Source organism: Euprymna scolopes, chromosome 27 (assembly GCF_053919585.1).
Source record: "Euprymna scolopes isolate OS-2025 chromosome 27, ASM5391958v1, whole genome shotgun sequence".
NCBI lineage: Eukaryota > Metazoa > Mollusca > Cephalopoda > Sepiida > Sepiolidae > Euprymna > Euprymna scolopes.
The window spans coordinates 45,541,017-45,560,887 of NC_136508.1; the positions used below are offsets into that span (position 1 = coordinate 45,541,017).

The following is a 19,871-nucleotide window of genomic DNA, read 5'->3' on the forward strand; positions in this document are numbered from 1 at the left end:
ACAAATAAAACTCAAAAGTCATTGTAACAGTTAGTAATGAGCTTTCAAAAGTCACTGGTTAAAATAATTTCTTTTTTCGGTCTGAGCTGGTCCCGTTCAACTTTCCTCATGACAATACAAGTCGACTTATGGCTCTGAAGAGACTGTGTTTATCATGCTTGATCTACATCATAATTCAGGTCATAAAAATTAATGGCAATCTACATCATAATTCAGGTCATAAAAAATTAATGGCAATCTACATCATAATTCAGGTCATAAAAATTAATGGCAATCTACATCATAATTAATGTCATAAAATAAATGGCAATCTACATCATAATTCAGGGCATAAAAAATTAATGGCAACTACATCATAATTCAGGTCATAAAAATTAATGGCAATCTACATCAAAATCCAGGTCATAAAAATTAATGGCAATCTACATCATAATTCAGGTCATAAAAAATTAATGGCAATCTACATCATAATTCGGGTAATAAAAGGTTAATGGTAATTTTAACACGAATTATAGGGACTGTGAATTAATTTAGTTTAAAAAAATACTCCGAAGCATCCAAATTATACAAAAACTAAACCATCATCTAAAAAAAATCAGACACGTAATAATTGATTTTTGTTTCGTAATAGGAAAACATAAATTGGCAGTTGGCCAGCAATCGCCAGAGATTGGACGGCAGTTAGAGCCAGTCACAGCTAATAAGACTAAATTTAAACTGCTCTTTTGAAAGTGAGGCTGCGTATTGTGTTTAATTTTTGCAACGGCATCGCAAATTAAATCAGGCGGTTCGTTTGATGATTATTCGGGGTTTTTGTTTAGACAATCCATTGTGGATAAGACGAGACGTTGTTATAAATAGCAGAAAAAAGCAACATAAATAGCACAAAAGTAAAAAAAAAAAAAGATGCATAGAAAGAACAAACACCTCTTATGCTTGGACAACAAAACTGACATGCTTTTTGGTTTAATTAATAAAGCAAATCCCTTTGTAAGTCTTTGTAAGTGGCGGCGCTATCTATTTAGTCGGTTAATACGGTAGAATTGGCAATTTGGTAACATGCTGAAGAGATAAAAGTTTTAGAAACGGTTTGATTGACGTCCAACCGATTGGAAAGAACCGCGGCAAAATAAAGTGTAGACAAAATTATAAATAGAACATCGATTGTTATCTAACTAACGTTTAATTCGAGAAAGTTCTGCAGTTGTCGATTAAAGTCTCGTTCATGGTGACATTTCAATTAAACAAATTGGCTATACACCCAAATGTTAACCCATTTCGCATTCGATTACCGAGGTTAAGCCACGTCGAACTCCGCATGAACAAGATAGATGATAGATGACCAGTTACGTATTACCAGACATTCGCTTTATGTAATACATATCGCCGGGATAAATATGCGAGATATATATGATCGTCAGATGATGTGAATTTGAACTTCGATAGAGGCTATCTGTGTTCACATAGACATTATATCACAATGTTAAATATTGATCGAGAAAAGCCGAAAAGTGGATGGAAGACGATAACTATCATTATTCAAACCCAATAATTTTGTCAGCAAAAATGTGTTTTAGAATAATCAAAATATGTACATATTTATTTATATTTAATAGTTACCTAGTTAGTTATTTAATAGTGTTGGAAAACAAAAACAAACTTAACGGCGGGAGAAGAAAAGCTGAAGATCGGATAGCTGGAGAAGTGTGGCATCAGGATATGCCTGATGCAATTAGAGTTCAAAGCATTGCTGCTTGTGAAGCAAAAAAAGCGCGACTACGGGCGCCACTACCCGGATTTCCTACCATCAGGTGTCACATCTGCGGTCGGAGTTTCAGAGCTCCTATCGGACTCACATCGCACCTTCGACACGGACACTAACCGACCTTCGCGTCCTCGTCGAAATCGACGGACTGTCCAAGAGAGAGAATAGTTACCAGGAATTTTAACAATTTATTTGACAGCTTAGAAATAATGGCATATAAAACCATAGATGATTATCTTATTTAAGTATACGAATGACATCATTTTTAGGGGGTTGGTCATTTTGAGATACGTTGAACTTAGTATTTAGAGCTTGTAGCACACGAGGAGGCTAGAGGTCACGCGCCTATGTAATATAGAAATCAAGGACCATCGTTACAATTTTTCAAAAGGCGTAAGAAAAAAATGCCGAAATTAAGACCCGATGCTCTATCGTTCTTGGGGAGAATTTCCATTGCATTTTGCCGTCAGGACAAGGCCAAAGATGGACAAGATATATTCCTGATTGGGCAGCTGTTTAAACACTAAATAAATGTTAATCGTCGTTTTTGTTGTAAATGTATTTATGTATAATATTGTTCCGTCATGAGCTGTACTTAAATATACATACACACAACGAACTCTAGATCAGAGGATCACAACGCTAGATAGTCATGGACGAACATATGCATATGCACACGTCATATAGATGACTGTGTATTACAGTTATGTACACTCGCATAGAATCATACACTAGACGATAATGTATGTCATAAATATATACGGGGTTCACATCATTCCATGATATAGAGAAACCCACAACACAATTTCGGTTTAAAGCTTCAATTTTCAAGAATATTGATAAAAGTAGGGATAAAAAATATATTTCAACTTGTTCTCACTCATTTATCTTAACTCTAGATTCGCCGTTGTTCACCTTTTTAAACGGTTTCAAATAAACTTCTGTAACATTTTAACAGGTCCAACACGTGGTAGATGCATTCACGCAAAGAAACAGAGGACGAGAAAAGTAAAGAAATTTGACTTGGCATTTCCTTCTTTTAAACAAAGACGTTTATTCTTGGTATTTTCAACAACGCATTGCTTCTGGTTTTAAACAATTCATTTCTCACATGGACATATCTTTTTAAGCCGCTCTCATTACCCATTGTCGCTCACTGTTATTTTCTGGCCATCTCTCGAACACATACCTTTCCCTAGCTTCACTGCCATAGAGGACACTAGACTGCAGTCATCTACATACAGTGATGTTTCGCTATTTCACATCTGATCGGTGTAGGTAGACAAGCAACTACCTCAAGCAAGGATCGAAACTCGATCGCCAGAACGACAGTCGGAGTTTCTAAGCGTTGCGCTATACGGCTGGTCCTATGCGGGCAGTGAGTTAACAATGTTTTGACATTGTCAAAAGTACCTAAGCTCAATTTGTTTACAAAAAGAACATCGATTCATACGTTAATGGTAACTTGTATATCGCTTCCCAATCTGCTCAACCTAAGATAAGGAGCATTAACTCACACACACACATATATAATAGAAGCCTCCATACGTTTTTGTAAAGTTGCTAGTCTTAGTGCGGCGCAATCATTAGTGCGGCGCAGGTAGTAACTGCCTCAAGCCAAGACCGAAACCTGACCAACTAGACGACAGTAAGTGCTTTTAACTTTTATGGTATTTTGACTTCTACAAAGTTTGCAGGTGAAATTACACTGATCATCCTCGTTCAAACGCCTAAGCCTTATTTGTTTACACATATATAATTGTGTATCTTTCTTCCTATTTATATTTTATACTTGTAAACTATCACGGGCTTGTTATTTATAGTATTACAATTATTATTGTTTTTTTTATTATGCATATTTTTTAATAATTTATTTACTTATATTATTTTTACTCCGTATATTAGTGAATTAGTAACTGGATTTTATCCACCTTTTGTTATTAAGGGAGTTATATTTTTCATCGGAATTTTCCTGTTTTTAAATCTTCCAGAAGGATACATGATAAACAGCTGATGATTCCTGTTTTAAATTTCACTTACTAGTCGTAGTCTTTTCTGCAAATACATGTGTTTTTCAGAATTGTCAGATCTATTCCTTGCTTCTTTTGTTCCAGGCCAGTTGATTCGTGTGCCTGGAAGTCTCGATCAATTCATGATTAAATACTCCATTGAAATACAGATTTCTCTTCTAATAATTTTTATTTCAAGGGCTACAAAGTCTGGGCACTCTCTTCCTGCTCACTCTTTTCTCTCTCTTTCTTCTCTCGCTCTCTCTCTTCTCTCTCTCTCTCTGTATATATATATATATGCACACACACATATACACACATATATATATATATTGTCCTTATATATATATATATATATATATATATATTGGACTTTTATATAATATATATATATATATATATATATATATATATATATATATATATATATATATATTTCCCTATATCTTAACTGCTCTTTCCTCTATCCCCTTTCATAATTTTTAAATATTCTATTTTTTTTTACTTCTCTTTTTCTTTGCTTTTCTTTCTATTTTAATACTCGCCATCGTTTTTAAACAAATCCTAATATGAATTCTTATTTCAGTTTCGATTGAAGCTGATGGTACTCAAATAGTATTTTTTTTTTACATTTAATGAATGAATCTATATTGGATACGATACAATATAAGATAATCGATGAAAAAAAAATTACTCCATTATAATAAATACAAAAATCTGCGATGATTAAATTATCATATTCAAGCGTAATTTACGATCGGGCAATGCCGGGCGCTACTTCTAGCATATTCTAGATTCACCTGGCTTTGATATGAAATATTAAACTGTGGTGCCATTTTGTTTTTACCGACAAAAAATCCATACCTGGTTAAACACTTCGGATTCGATTACTCTACGTTTCTTAATGAAATAGAATGTTGTTGCTTTTGACATTTCTCGGCGTATCTTGATATCCGACTGTAAACTCACGGGCTTTGTCTTTTGCTTCTGTCTTTTCGAGCTAAAATAATGGTTGGAGATTTGTTCTTTGATATCATTTTATTTTCTCGTTGTAATAAGGTTGGACGTCCGAATTGTATTTGTATTATTGTAGTCAACAAAGAAAGATGACAATGCAGAGGAAAACTCATTGTATTTGCTGAAAGGTTTGTCGATAGACATTGATTTGTGCTATATATTTTTTTTGCCTATTTTTTGTTTTTTGTTTTCTCATACGTCTTTTTTATGGGTCCTGTATAGTCATACTGAGTCGTTGGTTTTCATTGTATACGTTTTACTCATCGAAATGTTATTTCTTCTCTGTCACTTATATGTGACATACATGTTCATGGCGATAATAATCAATACCCGTTCCAGGAAGATATGCGCATAATCCTCATTGGCGAATATAATATGCACACGTAAAATATAAAAACACAACTAAAAAAAAAAAAAAAACAACAAAAACAATAATAATAATAATAATAATAATAATAATAATAATAATAATAGTAATACTGCTACAACCAATGCTACTACTACTTCTACTACTAATAATAGTAATTCTGATTTCGTTTATCAATGTACGAAGCATAAGAAAATGACAAAGTTCATCATTTGTCCCTTTACACTTAGCGCCAAAAGTCCTCAGGGGACGTCAAATCCTGGTGAAAATGAACAAACGGTTCAGTTTTAGGCCTTAGCATGTGAATTTGAGTTCTGCACCATACAAAAAAGAAATGACTATCTCCATCATTTGCCCCACCCCAATTTAGCACCAAAATTCACCAAGGCGAATATTTAAGTTAGAGTTCAGCACTATACAAAACTGATAAATAGACACACACAGAAAATTTTGGACAAATATGGTAAAATAGTCCCAACATTGGAGTGTTTTTATTAGCCCTAACAGAGCTTCTGGGGCACATCCAAGAGTTATCGCGAAGTATAGACAAACAAAATTATATAGAAATCGGTTAGTTACAACTTTTCAGAAAATTTTATAAAAATCCAAGGCATCAAATTTTTTTTTAATAAGCACACAAGTTTCAATTTTAGCCATTTTAATCCAAACGGTATCACTAGGGGATCAACCGGAGTTTTACCGGGAAATCCGTTTTACTCATATCATGTTTAATGTTTGCGCAAAATTTCTAAAATTCCAAGGCGTAGTTTTTGAGAAACGTTCGGACGGACGAACGGATGAAGAGAAGAACAGACGAGGGTGAATTTACAGGCCCACTCTTATTTTGTTGGGGTACCAATAAATTGTAGTATCGTCACAGATTCGCACAGAGCTCGACAAACTTCAAGAACGTCAAGGAGTATGGAGAGACCAATGGTAATAAAACAGTAAACAGGCCCCAATAAGAGAGCGCAAAGAAAACTGCAACCTCGGGCAGTGTTATTGCCACCCAAATTTTCAGTAGATGGCAATAATCATTGCCAGCGGCTTTTTCGATAACGGTAAAACTTTTTCCAAATGTTGTCAAAAAATAGAGTAGTTTGATGGATTACATTTATTTTATTTTCATATCAATACCGGTGTTTCTCATCGCATTATACTAAGCTCAACACTGAATATTATTCAAAACCTATACATTTATGTTGATTAAACCACCTTCTATTCTGGTATTGCTTCTCGCCCATCTTTCCTGGATCAGTTTTTATATGCAATTTGTTCAGAAGTTGATTTGGGTTCTATTATAGATTTGGGGTAAGAAATGACTGTTCTTTGTTTTATCCTGTTAAGATTCATCTAATATCCTTCAATCAGAGCGTGTCTATTTTTTGTCAGATTCTTATGGATGTCTTTGCCCTCGATTAGAAATCGATTAGAAATCGATTCTAAAACTTTTTTTTGTCTTTTTTGCTCATCAGTTCTTTCTTAGAGTTTACTTATTAAATCTATTGCTCTTTTACTTCCCGTAAAATCGGTTATCCCTATCACTAAACACTTTCTCACACCGGAAATTATTCTCTATCTCTGCAGACGTACTATCATACCATCTATGGAGTACTGTTGTCGTATTTTGTCTAGTGAATCTGTATTCCATTTGAAGGTAAATTGCAGAAACGTTTCTGTAATTTGAATGGCCCCACACATTTTTATTCACTACAATCTCTCTCCCTCTCACACACACGTGATGTTCATAGTCTCAATTTTTTTTTTTGCAATCACTGTTATAGCATGTGGTTTCTAGAATTATCTGTTCTATTCCCTGGTTCTTTTGTTCCAGATCATTTGTCTCATTCGTCTAGAGGTCTTCATCAAATCTTTGTTTCAATATTTCATGTAATACAGCATTTCTATCACAGTGTCTTCTTTTCGAAGACATTCTTTTAAAGGAACGCAGATTTTTAAGTTTAAAAATAGAGCAGGTACAACTTACCGGTATGTTTGTAATTATCCTGCGTCCTCCGCAAGGCGGCAGGCACGCTGAAATAAATGATGAAACAACAAAAAATATTGCAGATTGTTTGGTGCATGCAAACTTTAGATATATGCGATTCGGAATCTGTTGGTTGGGAATTACATCGGCAAGTAAAATACTGATGTAATCTCTATACAGAAACGTAGTAACTTCCAAAAAAGCAAAGAGGATAAAAATAACATATAGATGCCTGTATCGTTCCAAAGCATTGCCCTCTTTTTTCTAGATAAAAAAACAAACTAAAACGTCTTTCTTCTCCATAATGTTTTTTACATAGTTCCCGCTATTCTAAATCCACTTTTGTAAGCCTACCTTGAAATCTAACTCGTAAAACCTCGAACTACGCTTTCTCACTCACATCTCTGTCGTCATTCTGAAATCGACGAACTTATGTTCTAATTGTGCTGACATAACCAGGCGTCGATGAATATTGATAGATTCTGATGTTGTTTTGTTTGTTAAATTGGAGGTCACTATTTATCAAAGCCATGCGACTACTGGGAGATGGAGAGAATGAATAACAAATCTCTGCTTCTAGTTCGCATTCATGTAACGTTTTGCTTAATTACAAGCTCAAACCTACAATATCTGCAACAAGGATATGAAATTAAAAAGTCATAAAACATATGCATATAATTTTAAACCCCTTCCGATTCACGCGCGCTGAATGAAAAATAAGAGGCATATATTTTTAAACGACTCATATATATATATATATATATATATATATATATATATATATATATATATATATATATATATATGTATATATATATGCATGTGTGTGTCTCCGTCTGTGTGTGTGTGGGGGGGGGTTGTGTCTGTCTGGGTGCGTGTGTGTACACCTACATATATATAATCAGTTGTGTTTGAAGGCTATTTCAATGCTGTTCGTGGGAAACATCGTGGAAACGAATTAGTATGTAAAAGAGTAATGGCACTAATATTGTCATTATCCTTTTCATACAAACTCGTGTCCACGGTGTTATCCACGGACTGCATTAATAGCGCTTTAAAACACAAAATTTTAACACTACTCACAATGCTTCAAGCAAACATCAATATCTTTCCATATGTATGTATATATGCATATACATGAGTGTGTATGGATAGACAGAGTAACAGAGCGACATATATATATATATATATATATATATAGTACACATTGTGTCCTCTTTAAACAATTATCAGGCCACTATATATATATATATGTATATATATATACATATATCTATATATATGAATATATATGCATATATATATATATACATATATATATATGTATATATATACATATATGTATATATATATATATATATATAATTATTTACAATAATAATTATTAAACACCTACAGACACTAGTGTTTCATCGTTTCGGGAATCATCACTCGTCTATAGATTCGAACTAGACAAGAGAAGCCGTTTCCGACTTCGTTCGTAAGGACCTAATCCATTACGCTACCATTACCCGCGAGAAATACTGTTGAAATTTAAACATTTATATTTTAAATGATTTAATGTCTGTCGGAATGATATAATAATTATATGATAATCTGCGCGTGACAGCTAAATTAACCGACTGTTCATTTCAACTGAAAGTGCTCAATAGTAAAAACGAGTTTCTTAAAAAGGGTGACATAATTATTTACTATGATAATTATTAAATTCCTACAGACACTAGTGTTTCATCATTTGGGCAATCATCAGTGCAGGATGTCACGATTAACACCGGCCGATAGATTCAAACTCGGCAAAAGAAGCCATCTCTGGCTTCATTCGCAAGGACCTTATCGATTCACCCATCGCGAGACATGCTGTTTAAATTTAAGCATTTATTTTTTTAATATTATTCAACGTCTGTCAGAGTGATCTGTTTAATATATGATGATCTGCGCACAATTGCTAAATTGACCGACTTGTTTTTTCAACTGAAAGTGCTCCACGATGCCAAAACCAAAACGTAGATACCATAAACAACGCTTCTTTCTTAAAAGTGCACGCCTGTGAGACTTTCTTCCGTTTGCCTGTTTCCGACCTGACTACAACCTGGATGTCTTTAAGTCCAAGCATAAACAAATCCTGATGAATCGCCCCCTTAAGTAAGACACTTTATCAAATTTCCAATACTAACGATTACTACGATACTATGCATTGATTACTGTACACGCAATAACCCTTATCCCTGAGTGGCTTCTGGGTCTTGATAAGTGGTGATTACCTTGTAATAAAAAACGAGTTTCTTAAAAGGACTGACATAATTATTTATTATGATAATTATTAAATTATATCTATATCTATCTATCTATCTATCTATCTCTCTCTATATATAAATATATATATATATATATATATATATATATATATATATATATATATATATATATATATATATACAGTGATGATCATATTTATTGGCACGGTAAAATAAAAGTTAAATTTTATCTAATAAATTCTAAAAAAGGGATTAAATTAAAGAAAATAACAAAGTATATTATGTATTTTTAACTGGCCTTTCCGATGCAGCAATCGGATTTTAGAAAAAATAAATAACAAAGGAACAACAAACATAATTGCAAAAAATCCTTGTTCAAAATTATTGGCACGATTTATTTAATAATCAATTGTATAGCCTTTGGCCTTGATTACCTTCCTCAGTCGCTTTTTATAGTTTACAACCAAGTTGTTGCACTCTTCAGTAGTAATTTTAGCCCACTCTTCCTGACAATAATCCTGCAATTGAATAAGATTCTTAGGCTTCCTTTGCATTACCCTCAATTTTAATGTTCTCCATAAATTTTCAATTGGATTAAGGTCTGGGCTTTGTGATGGCCACTCCAAAACATTAATATGATTGTCCTCAAGCCATTTCTTAGTCAGTTTAGCCGAATGCTTTGGGTCATTATCTTGCATGAACCACCAACGACGACCAAGTGAGAGCTCTTTAGCAGAGTCTTTCAGGTTTTCATCCAATATTTTAACATAATCTTCCTTTTTATGCTACCTGTGACCTTAACAAGTCGCCCTGGTCCAGAGGCAGCAAAGGATCCCCAAAACATCAAACTGCCTCCACCGTGCTTCACTGTGGGTATGGTGTTCTTAGGCAGGAAAGCTTCGCCAGATTTTCTGTAAATATAAGACACTTTATTATGGCCAAATAACTCTATTTTCGATTCGTCCGTCCATAGAACACGTTTCCAGAATGCAACATCTTTATCAATATGACGTTTTGCAAAGGCTAGCCTTGCTTTCAGGTGCATAGGCTTCAATAAGGGAGTCTTTCTCGGACGACATGCTTTTAAACCAGCTCTCTTCAAAACTCTACCAACTGTATGTCGAGATACATTCACTCCAGAGGTGCTCTGTTCATCAACAATCTCCCCAACAGAGATCCTTGGGTTTTGTTTTACTTGTCGAACAATTTTCCGTTCATCTCTTGGGGAAAGAATCCTTTTTCTCCCTCTACCCTCTAAACTCATAACGTGGCCTTGCGATTTGAACTTGTTTATTATGGCTCTAACAGTGGATTTGGGAAGGTTTAGCTTCTTTGAAATCTTATCATAGCCCTCCCCATTGGTATGGCATGCTACAACAAGCTTCCTGACGTCTTCGCTGTGTTCCTTAGTTTTAACCATGGCGATTGAAAATTATAATTTAGTCACTTATAATAGTTTAAATAAATCGCTATCTAAAAATTATCTGAAAAAAATTATTCACTGAATTAGCGTTAAACAAGCATAATATGGCTATAAAAAAGTTCAGAAAGCACGTAAACCGGAAATTGATTGATATTATACTGATACTAAAAGAAAAACAAAGCCGTGCCAATAATTTTGAACAAGGGTTTTTTGCAATTATGTTTGTTGTTCCTTTGTTATTTATTTTTTCTAAAATCCGATTGCTGCATCGGAAAGGCCAGTTAAAAATACATAATATACTTTGTTATTTTCTTTAATTTAATCCCTTTTTTAGAATTTATTAGACAAAATTTAACTTTTATTTTACCGTGCCAATAAATATGATCATCACTGTATATATATATATATATATATATATATATATATATATATATATATATATATATATATATATATATGCTCGGACCCTATGTACTATTCATAAGGAAATGTGCATATGTATATATTAAAAAGTGTGAATATGTAATGCCTTCCTGTATAATAGTCTCCTTAACTGCAATAGAGAAAAAACAGACACACATTTTCACTTATATATATATATATATATATATATATATATATATATATATATATATATATATTGGATGCAATATATAGTAATGGTTTAAAGATATATATAAAAATAGACTCGTGCGCCACCACTGAGAATCGAAACCAAAATGTTCAGCTCACGATTTATTTTGACTGTGCCGTCAATGACTTGGCTATTAAAACATGTTTACTGTAAGGCTAAAACTTAAAATATGAACCAATAACTACTATCATTGATTGAGATTTTCGGACTGACTTCCTCATCTTGGTTGTTATTGTCACAACGTTTCGCCCGTTTTGCAACGTTGTAACAGTAACAACCAAGATGAAGAAGTCAGTCCGACAATCTCAATCAATGAAAACACCTCATCTAAAAAATACAGACAATTACAATAACTACTATGTTATGCATTAATAATGCCCGCGTTCGACCTTCACCTAGCAAATTTCATTTTTTTTAATTTTCACACTTTTGCGCCAATTTTTCGGGCTAAAACCGAAATATAAAGTTTCGCATGGATTCAAATACCTTATATATGAAGTTTCATGCCTGTAGACCAAACACTCTTGGAGCAGTTTGGTAGGCAAAATTGTCTTTAACAAATTATATACGTATACATAAATTTTTGTGTTTACTGTAAACATTTTACGCAAATATTATGTTAGTATAAATCATGTAGAATATCTGCATGAATATAATTACACGTAATAGTTGACTAAAGATGATCATGCCATAAGAAAACCGAAAAAAAAACTAATAGGGAATTAATTTAAATGAATGTTTAAAAGAATATGCCAATTAGCTAGATCTTTTGCTAGCGAATGCAATTCCACAACCCATATATAAAAAAAATGTATTTTCTTTTTAAATAAATAGAAAAGAGCGGTTTTCATATGAATATCAATACACATAAAAGAAAAACTCATTTATAGGAGTATATATGTATATATATATATATATATATATATATATATATATATATATATATATAAAGCAGGAAGACAATGGCGGTGATTGAATGAGGATCAACAAATGTTTCACCGTCCCATATTTTAATATAATGGCAATCAATCAAATCAATTAATTGTCTGCTCTATAAGCGACTCGCCGTGGTACACAGCTTGGAAGCTTCAATTGCCTCCCAGCTGTGATTTACCCAGTGATTATAGTTTAAGTTGTAAACTGTAGACCTTACTCTGGATTTTCAAAAAAAATGTTACATAATACTTTTCAATGAAAAAGTCAAGTATCATCTTTAAATTGTGCTCTTAAGATATACATTCATTTCGAACGTTCCCCTTTTATATTAAAGAATCTACTGTTGATGCCAACTCGCTAATAAAACTGATCAAATTCACTGGTGATGTTCGGCTATCTTAGCTGGCTTTCACAATAAAAATCGTTTGCTCGTTTTTAATAACTATTTAAATTATCTATACATATCGGAGGCATTCCGATACAAAACCTATTTAAGGACACTGCAAGGCACATGAAGTACATTTGTGTAAAATTTTTAAAAAATCAGTACAGCCCAATGTGGGGGTACCAAATTGGTTAAAGGGAAAATTATTCCCAACTTGCATGTAGGTAAGAATGTACTTTCGTAAATAATTGAATTCATTCAAAACGCAACGCAAAAATAAAAATAAATACCATCTAAGTAAATCGCGATATATCTAAACAGTCGTGCGAGATGGACGAGCGGGTTAAGTGTTTAGGCTCATTACCCTGGGGTCCCGATTTTGAATCTCGCTAGATTCAGAGACTTTGATGCGTCGTAGACGACAAAACATGTGTCAGTGTATAATTATATTCTAAAAACAATATATATATATTCTACATACAGAAACGGTCGCAGTTAACAAGAGCCAATACAGCCAACAAACCGGGAGTCCAAGGCTCGAGTTTCCCCCTTATCTGGGATCATCAGTTAGACACATCCGAATTTGGGTTCGAAATCCGAGTCTTCTGCATGCGAGACGACCACTCTGCCAACTGAGCAAACGCGGGACACACAACAAAGCCTATTAATAAATTCAGACCAAGCAAACCGCGGCGAAAATCAGACAGTTGAATGAACCCACTTCACCTCGAACAATGGATGTGGTCATCGCAACCAGCTATTACCCAAGTCGATGTCTCTCAAGTAGGAATTATATATATATATATATATATATATATATATATATATATATATATATATATAATCCCCGAAACAGTGTTTCATGGTAAACAACTGATGATCCCTTGAAAAATAAATTATTGGTATTATAGTAAATTCGAGAGCGAGTTGATGCAGTGATTGCAGGTGATTAAATGACTTACTGACTAGATGGTTTTCTAAAGAATGATAAAAATATTTTTTGTATAGTTTTAAAGGTTAACAACTTCCAAGACTATATATATATATATATATATATATATATATATATATATATATATATATATATATATATACTTCAGAATAATATTATCTTACACTCAACTGGTATGGAAACTTGTGATTATAGGTCTTACCAAATATTATTGGCAGTAATATTCTATAAGAACTATCCCATCTAAATAAATATTGCTCGATATACAAGATGGAGCAAATAAATCAAATTTTGGCCAGTAAATGAATTTAAAAATTTATGATGTGAAATGTGTAAATTTCAAATGAAAATATTTTATTATTCCATGTTAGACAAATAATACATTTTAACTATTATATCTCCTTATCCTATAGGATTTCGATGCCTACCGTCTCTTCAGAGGGAAAATATTAGCAAATAGTTATAATGGTTTAAACCTTATTTGTTAAAGTCAGTGAGACATGGAAATCACAATTGAAAGTTTTTTAAGTATTTAAATATCATAGAGTACTTGACTGAAATTGAAATTTAACCATTTCATGTCATAAATTTTTAAAATTATTTAATGACTAAAATTATATATATATATATATATATATATATATATATATATATATATATTTACAAGGTGGTCACCACTTATAAAGGCCCGGAAACCACTCAGAGATAAGGGTTATTGTAAGTACAGTACGTTAGTGTGGATATTTAGAGTGTCTACTTAATGGGGCCGTTCATTAGGAATTTGTTTAGGTTGGACTTGAAGACATCCAAGTTGTAGTCAGGTTGGAAGCAGGCAGACGGAACAGAGTTCCACAGGTGTGCAGTTCTAAGAAAGAAGCTTTGTTTATGGAATCTACGTTTTGATTTAGGCATAGATAAAGAGTGGGGAAAGGTTTTGACAGTGGATTCAGCTAGACGGGGGATTTTGTAAAAGATTGGCGAGGGGTGACCAGAGATTGGAGTTCAGACGAGCACCTGTCATGGAAATAACGATAAAACAAAGATAGGCTTGCAACGTCTCTTCTGTGGGAGAGAGGTTGCAGGGAAGAGAAAAGAGCATCCCCCACTAAGCCACGAAGTCTATTTTGTATTCTGTCAAGGCCGGATAGGCTGTTTTAGGCAGCTCCTGCCCATATATGTCAGCAGTATTCCATCCTTGGACGTACTTGGCTTTTATATAGATAGATAATTGCATCAGTAGTGATATATCTTCTGGAGCGGTAGAAGGATCCCACCATCTTTCCAGCGATCTTGGCAACAGACTTGATGAACGTGTTCCATTTCAGATCAGGAGTGAAGGTCAAGCCCAGAAGCTTGTCAAAACAGGGGCTTTTCCTAGACGAGAGCCATCCATTTCAATTGATGCCAGATGGGGAGCAGAGCGTTGATGATGTAAAGATAGGAGTTTGGTTTTAGATGCATTAAAGATAACCACACATCTTCCCCCACTGAACCACTCGTTCGAGATCAGAGGAGAGAGAATCAGAGAGAGCTTTGTCATTTACAACCTTTGATGTGTTGCTGTAGATGGTCGTGTCATCAGCATAGATGTCAACGAATGATTTAAGTATGTGTTTAGGGAGATCATTGATGTAGATCAGGAAGAGACTTGGGTCCCGGCGGGCCCTTGAGGGACTCCAGCATTAATACTGCAGGCCTCTAATTTTTGTCCATCAAACTCTACTCTTATGAGCCTATCAGAGAGAAATGAGTTAATGATAGAGAGAATATTTCCAGTTATACTGTAGCTGGAGATCTTGTGAAGTAGGGCTTTATGCCATACCTTGTCGAAGGCCTTTGATATGTCAAGAGTAATCGCCCTTGAAAGGAAGCCTTTGTCAAGAGATTCACTTATCCTATGAGATATAACCGTTAGCACATCTGCGGTTGATCTTGCAGAACGGAAACCATATTGCGTGTCACTAAGAAGGTTATTTCTGCTGAGGTGGTTTACTATTTCTCTATTTAATATGGATTCCAGCAACTTACTCATCACACACATGAGACTTATTTGTCTGTACTGAGAGGGAGATGACTTATCACCTGAGTTCTTTAATGTAGGGCATACTGATGAGGTTTTCCAGGGTCTTGGAAAACACTTTGCTTTAAGGCAACGTTTAAACAGTTACGTAACTATCGGAGCAATTTCTGGTTGAAGCTTTTTTAACACTATAATTGGGATACCATCAGGGCCAGTTGCTTCACTGGAATCAAGGTACTTGATTAGCTTGGCAACTCATGCACATATACTTCTATGTTGCCTAGCGTGTTCTGTGTTATAGGAGGAAATATGGGGAGTTGATGGCCTTCGTCGCATAGGGTAGAATTAGCTGCAAAGTTCTTAGCAAATGTTTTGGCCTTTTGCTAGTTTTGGTCTGACCCATGACTGATTGACGTCATAAATCTAGGTCGTTCTAAATCCCTTGATTTCACATTGTTTCCCGTTTTATTTGCCTGTCTATAGCCTACGTCACCTTTCCTGGAACCGACTCATTGTTCCTTCGATCGCCCAGGATTTCCATTGTTTCCTTCCTGCTTGCCTAGATGCAGCCTAGGTCACTTTTCCTGGGATTAACCCATTATTTCTTTAATTTCCTTGGATTTTCATTGTGTTCTTTTTGCCTGGACACATTGATCGCCCGCCCCTCTCCTTAACATCACAGAGTTACTGTCTACTTGTGTTGTGATGGATATTCTAATGAACCTGAGCCAAGAAGAGCATGCTCTACTTAATAATGTCTATACTGATTAAAGAAAATCAAATATTGCAAGTCAGGTTTATTTTCGATTCATTTGCCTGAAAACTTCCAGAAATTACCGGCTGACACGATATAACTAATTATCGAGAGTTTCCACGTTCGAATTGCATGAGTTATCCGCTAATAAATTGTCTGGATAATACATAAACTATTAAATACATATCAATGATGAGATTTCAATTTCAACTAGATTTTAGAACAATCTTCATTCATTCAATTACGCCGGATAAAATTGGGATCCTAAAAAAGGGACGCTTTCTTGATTCCCTAGGCTGATAGAGTTCAAAACCGGTTTCTTCGAAGCCTAGTAGATAATGCCCTTGTCTCCTCTTCTTCAACATTTTTTCCAAAGAGATGTTGCGAGCCTGCCTCTTCTCTATGGTTATTTTCATGGCAAGTGTTCCTCTAACCTCTAATCTATAGTCCCTCCTTGCCAGACTATCGCTCAAAAACACTCCACTAGCTATAGCCATTATAAGTAACTTCTCCCACTCTTGATCTGTTCATTCTATATCGAAACGCAGATTCCATCAACAAAGCTTTTTTCTTAGAAACCTTAGGCCGTGGAACTCTGTTCAGCTGGGCTGCTTTCTAACTGCCGACATTCAAGTCCAATGTAAACAATTTCTTGTTCAGCCGTTATTTAAATAATTCAATTCTACTCAATTTTAAACAATAGCAATTACTTCACTACGAACTTGCATTCATTAAGCCTTATCCTTGAGTGACATTCAGGCCTTGATATAAGGTGCCCCCCTTATAAAATATATCCTCATATACATATATAATTTTGATATAAATGTATGATTTTATATACAACATGTTTTGGATGTGTTTAATAATTTAATTCAGTTAAAAAGTTTCTTATTTCCATATTTTCCCTTAAAATATAATCTCCATTTTCAAATATTCATATTATAAAAAAATACTAATTTTAAGACTGCATAATTAATCTTAATATAAGTTTTTGATATAAAATCCTATTCCATTATAATAGTTCGAACCTCATATTTTAAAATAATGTTTATTCTTTGATTTATTGTTTTTTTTTTTTGTTTATTTTTCCTACAGGCTTGTATTCATTAACACTTAATTGCCATGGGAGTTTTTATAGAGATATTAATTTCCCGTACATTCTATTAATAACTCAAAACCGTTCATGCATACATGTATATAAATATCTACATATATCTATAATATAAATTTCACCTGTCTGTTTAAATGTATGTATGTATGTATGTATGCCTAAAGCATTCGCCAGAGTTGACGGATTTTCACAAGATCGGATTCGATTTGAAGCTCAACCCTTCAAACGGCAACTATCGAAAAATTGGCTATAAGCATTACTTCCTTCACCCTCAACTGGACACTTTTTTAAAAGAAGGGGTCGCTTTTTTCGCCAATATTTTCGAAAAGCATCCCCCTCTTTTCGATTGGCTTGCCTTAATGTAAACTTCGCCACTCCCGGATTGCAGATGGACGCAACGGAGAATACGTTACCCATTTCAAAGTCCTTTTCTTCCTTCGCGTAACGGGTTCGAGCCTGCCTGCCTACTACGACTTTTTATTTTTTTTAATTTTTTGCTCAACACATAACTCCAAACACCCAGGCTAGTACATATATATATATATATATATATATATATATATATATAAATAAATAATTATTACCATATATATATATATATATATATATATATATATATATATATATATATATAAGTATCTCCGAGTGTCGTTTGGGCGGTCAGGTTTCGATGCTGGCTTAAGGTTATTGCTTGTCTAGCCGCACTGATGAGCTGTGAAACAGCGAAACAGGACTGTATGTTTATGATTATAATGCTCCGTATCTAAGATTAAGCATATTGGGAAACTCATCAGTGCGGCTAGGTAAGCAACTATCCAACCTCCCAAACGACAGTCGGAGCTTCTAACCATTGTGCTATTGGGCTTCTGCTATGCGGGCAGTGAATTAACAATGTTTTGACATTGTCCAAATACTTAAGATCAATTTGTTTACATAAAGAGCATAGCTTAATACGATAATGGTAATTTGTATATCACTTCCTAATATGCTTAACATTAGATACAGTGTAAAAAGAAAGAACAGACAACGAACAATTTCTAAGAAGTTTAAAAAAATCGTTTTTGTTTTGCAAGCGAAGTAATTCATACTTGCAAGGAGTAAACAAAAAGAAAAAAAATCACAAAATATAAAAGAATATCAAAACTGATTATCACGGACTTACGGATATCAAAAGCAAGACATGAAATAAAAAAGACGTAAGTTGGTTCAATTTTTTTATTTAACTTTTATTATATTTGTGGGTTACACAAATTAAAAGTGTATTCATTGTTGCATATGCATTCTTATCTAAACCGGGAAGAATTCTCCAAAGTCATAGCCCAATTATTCAAATCACATCAGGAAAGTCAGCAGCGTCAAAATAAACAGCTGGCTTCATTATTAAGGGAAAAACAGATAACACAACAAAAATATCATGGAAAAAAAATGAATAGATTGCGTTGCACTTGCAAAACCAGATGAAAGACAGCCAAAATATCATGAAAAACAAGATAAAAGACTAGAAAAACAGGAAGAACGTTCATCACTCCTGCAATTAGAGAACAAGAAATATAAAAATTCAAAAAATAGCAAAGGGAATATAAGCGCGAATTACACAAAGAAGCAATATCAAGGTCCGAAGAAATGCAGAACAAGCATTTAGAAATTAAAAGGTTTACCTTGGAAAAATTAAACATCAACAAATGAAGGAAATTCTACATATTCTAATAATGTTACATGATAAGGCTTGTCCCCTTTTCATGTAAGTATAAAAAAAGAGAGATTTAGTTAAAATGAAAATGAAATAGAATAGACGAAATTCGAACCTCGTAATTTAGGTTTAGAAATAGATTACGATAGAGAATTAGCAAATGGAATGTAAAACAAACCATTGTTAAGCTTAGAGATAAAATAGTTGTAAGAAAAGAATGTGCATTGTCAATTCTGTTATGAAAATTCAATTGCAAGAATGCAACTATAAGATAATTTAATAAACATGTTTTTAACATATTGGAAATATAGGTTACTGTGAATATAGGTTAAAATTCCTTTTGTAAACAAAGGAAAAAGTTTTGGACACGCATTTCCAGAACACGTGAAAGACGACACATGTTTTAACATGTGTATGACGTCATGGAAAATGGGAAGTTCTCGATATAGTTAGAAACTTTAGAGTTAAGAAAGAGAAACTGGAAGAGAGTTTGAGGACGAGAAACTAGAGTCTGCAGTTGGGATTCGAACGTCTAGAAGCGAGACGGTAATTTTGAAACTTAGAAT

At 33.8% G+C, this 19,871-nt stretch overlaps 1 long non-coding RNA gene across 2 annotated transcripts in view; it reads right to left on the reverse strand.

The window, feature by feature from the left end:
* Positions 1-19,871, reverse strand: part of LOC145248844 (uncharacterized) — a 1,349,369-nt gene that overhangs the window by 352,163 nt on the left and 977,335 nt on the right. Inside the window, exon 4 of one of the 2 annotated variants that reach the window (XR_013863417.1) lies at positions 7,146-7,192. The exons of the other annotated variant lie outside the window; for it this stretch is intronic. This is a non-coding gene — a long non-coding RNA (uncharacterized LOC145248844). The remainder of the gene's footprint in view (positions 1-7,145; positions 7,193-19,871) is intronic. 2 annotated transcript variants of the gene reach the window in all.